This window comes from Saimiri boliviensis, chromosome 16 (assembly GCF_048565385.1).
Source record: "Saimiri boliviensis isolate mSaiBol1 chromosome 16, mSaiBol1.pri, whole genome shotgun sequence".
NCBI lineage: Eukaryota > Metazoa > Chordata > Mammalia > Primates > Cebidae > Saimiri > Saimiri boliviensis.
Genome location: NC_133464.1, coordinates 38,486,259 through 38,495,981, shown reverse-complemented (window position 1 = coordinate 38,495,981; position 9,723 = coordinate 38,486,259). Strand labels below are relative to the sequence as shown.

General features: G+C 38.9%; 1 long non-coding RNA gene across 1 annotated transcript; it reads left to right on the top strand.

Moving 5' to 3' along the window:
• Positions 1-5,591: 5,591 nt before the first annotated feature.
• Positions 5,592-8,915, top strand: LOC141581536 (uncharacterized). The gene is made up of 3 exons (XR_012514233.1): positions 5,592-5,770; positions 7,662-7,801; positions 8,529-8,915. It is a non-coding gene; the product is annotated as an uncharacterized LOC141581536 (long non-coding RNA).
• The last annotated feature ends 808 nt before the right edge of the window (positions 8,916-9,723 follow it).

The window sequence follows — 9,723 nt, the reverse complement described above, 5'->3', positions numbered from 1 at the left end:
GGGACTAGGCTAGAGAACAGGAGAATAAGCAAAAGCTGATTTTTATGAGATGCAAATTCACACAATTTTAGGGACCCCTTTTAAAAAAAATACAAATTATAAATAAAAACAAAGTAAACATTTGTTTAGAAAGAAGATTTTAGTGCTGACAAATACTATAAAATAACCCAGAAAAAATGAAATAATATTTCTATTTATTAATGCACTAACTAATCTCGAAAACTCCTTTCCCTCACATTTTTGCTGCAAAATCTTTGGCTGCCTCATCATGTGACATTAATTTTATAATATCTTTTTCTATTGTGAGAATAGAAAAATAATTGTTTTTCGGCCAGGTGCAGTGGCTCACTCCTGTAATCCCAGCACTTTGGGAGGCCAAGCTGGCAGATCACCTAGTCAGGAGTTCGAGACCAGCCTGGCCAACATGGTGAAACTGTCTCCACTTAAAAAAAAAAAAAATTAGCTGGGCATAGTGGCAGGTGCCTGCAATCCCAGCTACTGGGAAGGCTGAGGCAGGCGAATTGCTTGAATCTGGGAGGCAGAGGTTGCAGTGAACCTAGACGGCACCACTGCACTCCAGCCTGGGCAACAGAGTGAGACTCTGCCTCGGTAAAAGAAAAAGAAAAGAAAGATAATTGAGTTTTTCTCTGTCTTTATATGGAGCTCTATAAATTTGGGTATTCAGTATTCAGCATTATTGCGGTATAATCAATATATTATCAAATTTATCAAAGGGCATAGTTTGGGGATTGTCAGTAAGTTTATGTAGTTGTGCAACAAGCTTCAAAGCGTTTCTATCAACCCAGAAAATTTGCTCATGACCATGGGCACTTGTTTTGTTAAATTCATTCTTAAGTGTCTTATTAGTTTTGATGTTATTTGGAATGAAATTGTTTTCTTACATTTATTTTCGATTGTTTGCTAATATTTAAACATACAGCTGACTTTTTTGTTTATTAATTTTATATTCTGTAACCTCGTTGAACTTGCTTATTAGTTCTATTAGCTTTTTGCTTTTTTTTGTATATATCCTATAATTTTCTATAGAAATTTCTACAGGATCATGTTGCCTGCTAATAAAGACAGCTTTACTTTCTCCTTTCCAATTTGCGTGCCTTTATTTTTTTTTAATTTCTGCCTTGTTACCTTGGCTAGAGGCTCCTATACAGTGTTGCATAGAAGTTGTGCAAATGGACATCCTGACTTGTTCTTTATCTTAAGAGGAAAGCAGTCAGTATTTCAGCATTGGGTATGATGTTAGCTCTAGTATTTGTTTGTTTGTTTATAAAATATTCAGAACAGGTGGAAGAAGTTCCCTTCTATTCCTTATTTGCCGAGTTTGTATTGTGAATGGGTATTTGTCTTGGCAAACGCTTTTGCTAAATCTACTGAGATGATCACATGGATTTGTCCTTTATTCCTCTAACATGATGTATTACATTAATTCACTTTCAGGTGGTATAAATAACTTTGTCTTCTTTAGCAAAGATGGAGTTCTACTAGCTGGAGTTTAAGCTGGTGGAATTACTGCCATGGTTTATGATATTTTTATATGTATTACTTTTTTGTATGTTGCTTGGTTTGGTTTGCTAATATTGTGTTAAAGATTTTTCTATCTATTTTCACGAGGAACACCACTCTGTAGTTTTTGTTTCATGATGTCTTTGGATAACACTGGCCTCATAGAATGAGTTGGGAAGTGTTCCCACCTCCTCTATTTTCTGAGTAAATTTGAATAGGAATATTACTTCTTCCTTAAATATTTGAGAAAATTCACCATTCTGGGTGATTTTGATGTAGGGGATCTTAGGTTAAGCACAGAGGATTAAGCACAGAAGATTTGGCTCTTGGGGTCAGGAAGCTACAAGCCTACCTGGTGTTATTTTTTTCTGTGTGTTTGTACCCCACCTCAAAAAGAGAGAGTGAAAAAAAATTGTTCACCGCGTCCCCATCCCTGACTTGCTGATGTCTCTAGGACTTTGACATATATTATTTGTGTTTTACTGTGAGCGAATTTTAGATGTTGTCTTGTAGGGGCAGGTTTTGATAGGAAGAGAAAGTGAACACACTAGACCACTGCAACTGAGATTTTTCCAAGGAAAGGAGGGGCATGGAACTGGGAGGACAAAAGGCAATTTCTTCATTTTACTCATAAATAGTAATGCCAGGCAGAGTCAGAAAGCAACCTGTTACCTTATGTGAAAACTATGGGCAAATCATGGCAGTAATTTAGCCAGCTTAAAATCCAGTTAGTGGACCAGCAAGATCTGAAGTTTGGGACCAATTATTAAGACTGAACCTAAAAAACAGGTTGAAAGCCACCATTTGGATAGGGACTCTGTTCAGATTTCACCAGGTCAGGGATATTGATATTTTCTGTGAAATCTGTCCACAGATATTACTATGAACAGAAATCACTGAGGTCTTCTGATCTTTGAGATGTAAATAAAATGCAACGGGATCATAATCCAGGTGCATTTAGTGAGTTTGGAGCCTCTGAATTGTCCTGTCTTTGTAGAGCAAAGGTAAACAAAGTTTTTCTGTAAAGGGCTAGGTAGCAAGTATTTTCAGCTTTGTAGTCCATACAGTCTCTGTCTCAACCACTTGGCTCTGCCATTGCAAGGCAGAGCAGCTAGAGGAAACATGTTAAGAGATGAGTGTGATTGTATTCTTGTAACACTTCATTTCTAGAAGTAGATGGTGGGCCAGATGTGGCCCTTGGGTATAGTTTTCAGGTACCTGTTTCAGAAGATGAAGATGGTTCACTACCACCTGCTGTCTTAGTCCATTCAGGCTACTAGAACAAAATACTGCCCAGGCACAGTGGCTCACACCTGTAATCCCAGCACTTTGAGGGGACTGAGGTGGGTGGATCACGAGATCAGGAGTTCAAGACCAGCCTGGCCAAGATGGTAAAACCCCATCGCTACTAAAAATACTGAAAAAAAAATTAGCTGGGCATTGTAGAGCACCTGTAATCCTAGCCACTTGAGAGGCTGAGAGAGAGAATTGCTTGACCCCAGGAGGCAGAGGTTGCAGTGAGCTGAGATCATGCCACTGTACTCCAGCCTGGGCAATAAAGGAAGACTCTGTCTCAAAACAAAACAAAACAAAAACCCCACACATACTGGGTATTTCTGTAAACAATAAATAAATTTAATTCTCACAGTTCTGGAGGCTGGAAAGTCCAATATCAAGGCACCCATAGAATCAGTGTCTGGTGAGGGCCCGTTTCTTGGTTCATAGATGTTATCTTCTTGCTGTGTTGTTACCTGGAAGAAGGGATGAGGCAACCCTCTGGGACCTCTTTTATTTATTCCATGAGAGCTCTGCCCTCATGATCTAATCACCTTCAGTGGCCCCATCGCCTAATGTCATCACATTGGTGATGAGATTTCAACATATGAAATTTGGGGGTTGCAAGCATTCAGACCATAGCACCTGCATTTCTCTGGTTCTGAGCCCTTGCTTCTGCTGACTTATTTCAGTTTATTGTACATATTATCATCCCGTGAATCTCTCCCTGTTCTATGGGTTTTAAGGCTAAAAATGGAGCCCAGGCAGCCTGCTTGGTAGCGTACTTAACACTGAGATCTACTCAGGCACCTATGCCTAACCATGAGATGTAGCCCTTTTTGGTAACTTGCTTGGCATACTCCAAACTTATATAATTCTCAGCTGACTCACCCTTTGCAGTGTGGAAAACAGGTTGTGCCACCTCATGCTGAAAGAAGCAGAAATGAAACTGATGTCTTCTCAGCAAATTCTTGGAGTAGGGGGGAGACAGATTGGGTTCCATATATTACTCTATAACTAACAGTTGTCAAGCCAGTACTGCCAGTTAGGCTGGTCTGCTCCCAAGCTGTCTCCTCTAACTGAAAAAGGATGGGTTACTCTATAATACTCGGAATGCAAGAAATGTCACCTTTCCTCATTTTGCTAAATTATATTAAATATAGCTTGAGCTTTTTATTGTTCAAGATTTAGTGATTTTCAGGCCTCCCATTTTCTACCTTAGGCTAAGGACCTCAAGATTTGGGGGGTTACAGGTTGATGGAGGACAGCAGCATCATTCATCAGTCTCTGTTTACTTGTGTCTGCCACAGCCCTTTTTTTTTTTTTTTTTTTTTTTTTTTTGAGATGGAATTTCACTCTTGTCTCCCAGGCTGGAATGCAATGGGGCGATCTCGGCTCACTGCAACCTCCACCTCCCAGGTTCAAGCAATTCTCCTGCCTCAGCCTCCCAAGTAGCTGGGATTACAGGCACCTGCCACCACGTGCCCAGCTAGTTTTTGTATTTTTAGTAGAGATGGGGTTTCACCATGTTGGCCAGGTGGGTCTCAAACTCCTGACCTCAGGTGATCCACCTGCCTGGGCCTCCCAAAGTGCTGGGATTACAGGTGTGAGCCACCGAGCCCGGCCCACAGCCCGTGTTTTAATGACTTGTTCAAAGGTAGACCGCTCTCAGGCAGTTCCAACTTTTCCAGCCACATGTGCCTTGGAGACCCTCATCAGAGCTCCGTAGGTCACATGACACAACTCTTAGTCTTATCAGCAGTAAAGAGCTACATTTAATGGCTCTGACCTATGTCACTTGTGTACCCCGAACCTCTTTTTCTCCTCAGTTGAAGAGTCAAATCAATTTCCCAGTAATTTGGTTGTTCCCATACCAAATTTTAAATCAGCAGGCCTCCAAAGCCTTTCTTTTTCAGGTGATCCAGTTTATTTTTATATCTTTATTTTTAATTAATTTTTAGAGATGGGGTCTTGCTCTGTCACCCAGGCTGGAGTGCAGTGGCAAGGTCATAACTTACTATGACCTCCAACTCCTAGGCTCAAGCAGTCCTCCCACCTCAGCCTCCAGAGTAGCTAGGACTTTAGGGGTTCACCACCATGCTCGGGCAATCCAGTCTAATTATTTTGTTGGGCCCAGAATTTTAAAGGCAGAAATTGTTTGCCTCACATGGTGATTTGTTTTGATTTAATTGAACTTCAGTACCTTTAGACTGGACATGTAATCTCCATTTTACAATCCCCACTACTCTCTATTATCTTACTCCAACTAGTTTTCTTTCTTTATTGCCCTTACTGTCTGGTCTTGGAGGGGAGATGGAAGAATTACTTTATTTTCTTCCTTAAGAGTTTACAGTAGTAAGAAATAATACCATTTGTTTCTCTATAGACTATTTTATTACATAAAATTTTGAACAAATCACTGTGTTGTAGAGTCTATTTATTCCAGCCCACTGGTTCTCCAGGTGTGGCCCATGAATCAGAAGTCTTAGTATCTCCTGGGAACTTGTTAGACATGCAAGCCCCTGCCTCAAATCTACTGAAACAGAATCCTGGGTGTGGGCGCCGCAGTCTGCGTTTCAAAACGCCCTCTCGGAGATTCAGATGCCTGTGCAAGTTGAAGAAGTCCTGTTCTAGAATATCATGCTTTGGGTATAATAATCCACAGAGAGAGATTTGTCATTTAGAACTGTCGGTACTCAGGTAAGTCCTCAGTTCCCTGTTCTTTTCTTTCCATACTCTCTTGCAGTGCACATTTTCCCACAATTTTAATTGATGCCCTCTTGTGGCTGTGAGAATTCCCTGTGTACCAGACCTATTATTTTCTTTCTGTTAAAAAAAATTTTTTTTAAAATTACTGTTTCATTCCAGGAAAACTCAGAAGCAATATTCTGACATTATTGGAAACTACATTTGTCATTGGCTCCCCACACCAATTTACCTTCCCTCTTTCCCTCTTTATCATCAGTGCGGAAAGGTAAGCTGAATGAGTCACTTATTTCAGGTGAAAAAATGTAATGGGGCAATAAAAAATGTCAATAATCAAGACAAATAATATTTTAATGAAACTTAAAAAAAAATTAAGATTAATGCAAGAAAATCCACGATGAGCAAAACCACTTTTTTAATAGAACTAGTAACCTTGCTATACTAAGTCATATTGGAGCTTGAGGCAAAAGGAAAAAAATCAGTAGTATTAATCCTGTCTTTATTTAAAATTTTGGTATTTTTTATCATGAATATTTTTGCATACATTGTTATCTTTAAAATATTGCATTAAAATATTATCTACACTGATTTTTTTTTTTTTTTTTTTTTTTTTTTTTGGTTCTGACAAGATTTGTGCCAAAGACAAGTCCCCACCAAATCACTGAAGGTTAGAGCATCAGCTTTTCCTGTGCCTTACATATAAACACAGCTTTTTCAGCAAGGTGCCTCTTGCTTTTTTCTGTATAAGAACGCTCTGCTGATTACAGATGGAGTCAGCAGGCAGGAAAGAAAGTTGATTGTATTCAGTGATTTGAGAGACACTCAATGATCACCTGACCCATTACACTAATTTCCCTCTCCATTAAGTTATAATGGCAAAGTTGATAATTTGGTCCAAGAACAAACAAAACACATTTTGGTTTCAAAGGGAATACAAGGGTGTTACAGGTCTCTCTTATACTGGTTCATCAAGTGATTGAGCTCCTGGAGAATAAGTTCCCAGGGAAGAGGAATGTTGAAATATTAATAGAAGGTAGGAGTTAAGGAGAAGACAGGGACCACCACTTGCCCAGAACTGATGCTTATCTGCATGTCGTCTCTTTAGCAACTGTACACTTAGTGTATACTAAACAGTCTGAGACTTGCTCACAGGCTGCTTTGTAATTAGTCTCCGGATGAATCACATGTGTATATTTATCTTCTCCAATTAAATGGTGATTTTGATTTCAGAAATCATGTGTCCTCTCTTTTTTGGATTCTGTTCTTTGAAGAGGATTATTAAGGAGCCATTCCAGAAACATAGTCTAAGTTACATCTGACTTCATTCATTCAGTCTTTTGTTTATTCAGTTCACACACAATACACTTGAGACTAAATAGAATGGAGTAGATATTGAATTAAGTAACTGAGCATTAAAAAGAATTAAAAGCCCAGTTGCCTTCAGTGTTTATTAATTGCTGAGAGCTACGTAGAGATAATTTTTACTCTCTAGGAGCTTCTAAAGCAGCAAATGGATGCCTCCAATACAGATACACATGAATAGCACATATAAAATAACTCAAAACTTTAAATCTATGTATCAAAGCTAATTGACAGTCGAGTCACATTCTTAAGGCATAGCAATATGTATTTCATACATTTCCAAACCAAATGTTGCATGCCCCTACAGTCAAACTCATGGGTCTTTGAAGATGCAGACATTCTGAGAACAAATTCACCTTTCATGCAAAAATTCCAAAACCCAGCCCACAAATGTGCCCTTCATAAATCACCAAATAGTTTCTTTAGTTGTAATACTGTATGAATTAAAATTGTCAAGACTATTTTCCTTTTATAACGGTTGATTCAGTGTCTTTTAAAGTCCTTCAAGCTGTCAGATTTCTACAGATTGAACTTCAATAAATAAACTTAGGCTTTTCTTTGTATTTAGATTTACAACAGACTTTCAAGCTCTGACATGTTTAGAAAGTTACCTTGGTAGGTTAAGATTTTATTGCTATGGTAACTTAACGAGACAGAGGTCTTAAGAGTAATTTGCTCTATAACTTTCAGAAGAATTTACCATTTATGACCTGAGAGCACTGTCTTACATAAAAGCTTATATTTTGGGGATTGTCTTTCAACAGAACATTTATCTCTCTCTCTTTTTTATATTCTAGAATGCACTTATAAGTGTCTTGGACAGAGTGAGTATCTTCTGGAACATTTTTGCACTGGTGAAAAGTTGTTCTGCTTTTGTAGGGCTTTGTGCCATGAAGTCAGTGAATATGCCAATCCACTCTGCCTGGTTCAGCAACAGGTGAGGAGGAAACTCCAACTCCGAAGACTTATTTGTATTGAGCTGATGAATGGCCATATGAGGTGCCAGCAATTGAGGGAAGAAAGCAATTCCCATGTCAACAGGCATCTCAGAGATTTACCCCAAAAGTCACCTCTATAAACATCTGCCAGTGGAAAATGCCCAATTCTAAGTTCACTGGGACTTGGGGACTCCCCACTCTGTGGTATAGGTACCTCACTGCAGTTGACCTCCAAACCTGTGAGGCAGGGTAGAACAGACAGATGGAGGAAGAACAGGATATCTATTTGTATTTCTCTTGGCTACTCAGCAAATGTGTACCTGGATGTCCAGCACTAGCGAGGGCTCAGAATGGTATTATGCATCCACTTTGCACCACTGTGAAGCCCATGACCAGATGGGAGGAAGGTCGTTTCTGATGACATTACTGTCCCAGAGAACATTTGAGTAGATAAGAGGAAGATGACACAGTCTTCAGAATCATTTTGTACCGTAGTAGATATAATAAATCATGAAGCAAGTTAGAGCGGTATGAAGTAAACAGGAACTTTTTATTTTGAAAGTTTTAAAACGATCACCAAGCATTATCACAGTAGAAATGGGAGAGAAAAACTAATATATGTATATTAATTTTATAATCTACCTAATATAATAATATGTATGTGTGTGCATGTTTGTGGGTGTTTTGCTTGGTTCTCAGCTATTTCTCTGACTGTTGTCTTTTCAGGGTCTGTCTGCTCCCACAGCACCTGCTGAGGATGAGTCAATCCTCTTTCAGTTGAATATAATTCTTAGCCACGTTATCTTGTCTAATAGGAGCGAAAAGCAACCAGAAAGATTTCCTGAGGAATTGCTGGCACATGCAAATGGAAACTGCTCATTTTAATTTTGGTTGTCATGACGTTTCTTCAGTTACCTCATTGACGGGAATCATCACACCTCTTTACACTGTTTTCAGCCTTACTGTCTGGAAAACACAGACTTGTTTTCTTATTTGGATAGCCTAAGAAAAAACCATGAACAAGTCTGGATGTTATGGTTCTCCCGAGTGTTGCATAGATGCAGAAAATGTCATTTGGAGCTTTAACCTATCAAGAGTATAATTAAATGGCAGTCAAACATTCACTGGGTTTATTTCTTTGCAAAAGAGTCAGTCCTGGCATTGTCTTTAGATGATATCTTCATTTTGGAAATTGAGAAAAATATACCCACAAATGATAAATGTGGAGGGTACTAAACACATACAGTTAAGAGAAGTAAAATATAAATACATTCATGTGAGCCAGGCACGGTGGCTCAAGTCTATAATCCCAGCACTTTGGGAGACCAAGGTGGGCGGATCATCTGAGGTCAGGAGTTTGAGACCAGCCTGGCCAACAGTGAAACTCTTGTCTCTACTAAAAGCACAAAAATTAGCTGGGCATGATGGCATGTGCCTGTAATCCCAGCTACTCGAGAGGCTGAGGCAGGAGAATCACTTGAACCCAGGAGGCAGAGGTTGCAGTGAGCTGAGATCGTGCCATTGCACCCCAGTCTGCACAACAAGAGTGAAACGCTGTCTCAGAAAAAAAGAATGTATATTCATGTGAAACCTTCTGGAAGGCATGGAGACAAACACAGGTATGTTCTATAAAGAAATCTGTCCTCATTTCTCAAGGTAGAGGCTTAAAAAATGCTATTCATCATCTTCATTATAGCTGAGATAATTTGATTAGTAATAGCTATGGTTGTGTATCGAAACATGAAGAAGAAAAAGACTAGTCCAATCTTTGCAATCACTATACAGTAATTTGTCCTTAGGAAGACATTCATTATATATTCTAGCTCTTGGTGATGATAAATAGAAAATATTATGGTAGACATTAGACTAATATACGAACCAATTACTGACAATACATGAGAAACAAATTAAAAATATAAGA